At 35.9% G+C, this 2,287-nt stretch overlaps 1 pseudogene; it reads right to left on the reverse strand.

Annotated features, from left to right (window-relative positions):
- Positions 1-846: 846 nt before the first annotated feature.
- LOC125577755 lies at positions 847-1,853 on the reverse strand (annotated as a pseudogene).
- Positions 1,854-2,287: the final 434 nt, after the last annotated feature.

Below are 2,287 nucleotides of genomic sequence, written 5' to 3' on the forward strand. Positions count from 1 at the left end.
TATATTATATATTCTTAGATATTCCTAACAATCATGGCTTTTTAGACATCATTGTTTGTGGAGTTCAGAGAGAACATTTTCCAAAGTTAGTTCTTGAGCTTCAACTTACTCAACCCCTCTCCTCTATGTTTTGATTTGTAGTGAATCAAATAAGATCGTTTCCGAGTGAAAGCTATTATCGTCAATCTCTCACTCCAATATAACAGTGGATGATACATGGATACATTCAGTCGGCCAGAAGAAGGTCTAGTGGCTGTGGAAAGATATATATAAGCTGAAGTAAATTATCTTTCTCAAAAACTTCCAAGAGATACTTCTCTATATATACCTCATTTGAAAGGTGGCAGTTTTTTTTCTACATGCAAATACGTAACAACACTCACGTGTTTTTTTTTTACTAAAAATTGAAAGCTATTTGGAATAAGCTTTACTGGACTATTCCACAAATATGCACACTTTTGAAAACTAACTTTTCTTCACCTTTTACCGCTTTTAGTTAGGCTTTACATTGTCGTCATAATCACTTTGAGATCATTTGATCCCCTTTCTTTTACCTTTTGCAATTTCATTTACATTTCGCGAGAACACAACAATTTGTATTTTGTCAAGCGACAAAAAAAAAAAGAATGTGCAAGAACTACAACATTATTTATGTCGTTTGTGATTCCTCCCCATTGTTGTGGTAAGTTACAGAACATTGTAAATAAAAGAGATATTGTAAAAGAGAAGAGAAACACTTTTATTGACAGAAAAAGCATCCGAGTCTGAAATGAATGCAACTTTAGTCTTGCATGCACATTGGGAAGGATCATTGCTACGTACATACCACACAAAAAAAATGTCTAATTGAAAAAATGAGCAACTAAATTGTCATTAAGTAGATAACATGGGGACAGAGGGTTTAACAGGGAAAATACTTGAGAACTCTAACAATAATGGAAGAAGAAGGTTAATAAGTCATGCCACTTAACCAAGCTGGATCAACGTACTTTACTACTACGATGACAACACTGGCACTCTCACGCCTCATAAGTGTTGTTTTGGAGAAAAAAATCAATAAGAAAAGATAATTCCCAAGTCACAGTTAAAAAAAAAAGAGAGAGCGGTAGATCTTCTCCACAATTGGCTTCCCTAGTTCCAAGTTCTTTTTAATTGCTTACCAGACAAAACATCAAACACATATATGAAAGAGATAGACTGGGCGTGAGTAGATGGCATCTCGGGATCAGTACGCGAGGTTGTAGCAGGCCTTGCTTGGTTAAGTATACGCTTCAGCACCACTGAAAGAGCCGAATTCGAAACGGATCCAATGATTCCCCACAAGGCAGTACCATCACGCCGCAGAAGAATGATGGAAGCAAACAGAATAGACACAACCCATTTGCTCTGTCTCAATAAGAAACATATGCATAACACGAAATGAATATACTTAAAAAGAGGCATTTCATCGAACATGTTGCGTGCATCAAGGAGATCCCTTTTACTAACCAGAGTATTAACGATGGCTTCAATCCCACGACCGGTTACCATCTCGTACCGGATCTCTGGATCTCTGGAGACCCATTGATGGAAGCTTCTTGCTCGACCGACCCAGATTGTTCGCTTTCGTCTCTGCGAGCAAATTTTTTGACTAAAACGGCCATAGATCTAGCGCGGGAAACAGATAGAGGAAAACCCACGCGGGATGATCGAACGAACTATAGCTCCAATCGGTGTGAATGGCAGAGAAGGAGAGAAGACGCTGTAATGACCAAAAAAAAAGAAAAAGCAAAGTAAGTTTCCGTCGCAGGCAATGAGGAAAGAGATTGTAAATCAATAGAGCAAAAAAAACTGAGAAGACTTCTTCGTTAGGTAAGATTTGTTTTGCTTAAATGACATGGCATCTAGTTACATTTTGATTGGTTTGAATTTCCATGCTGATGTGGCATAGCTAAAATTTGAGTATATCTTGCTTTTATTATAGTATAGATATTGATATTTAATTAAAAACTAAAAATCAAATTCTATGAAACTAAATATTAATATAAATTTTAAAAGACGCACTTAAAAACCTTCATAATAATGGGTTAAATTAAGTCTCGATTTTATTGTTTGCCCTCGAGTAAGCAAATTACTCTTTCTCTCTGAAAAACTATTATGAAAAAGAAATCCAGTACAAGATTGGAGTGGAAAGTTATTATCAAATGATGACAAAACAAAAGGTTATAATCCAATGTCGGTAGCTCAGTTCATTTTTCTCGTTTTGGATGAATATATAGTAGTATAACGTGGTTGTTGGTGAAAAAAC

This window comes from Brassica napus, chromosome A9, assembly GCF_020379485.1.
Source record: "Brassica napus cultivar Da-Ae chromosome A9, Da-Ae, whole genome shotgun sequence".
In the NCBI taxonomy this organism is placed as follows: Eukaryota; Viridiplantae; Streptophyta; class Magnoliopsida; order Brassicales; family Brassicaceae; genus Brassica; species Brassica napus.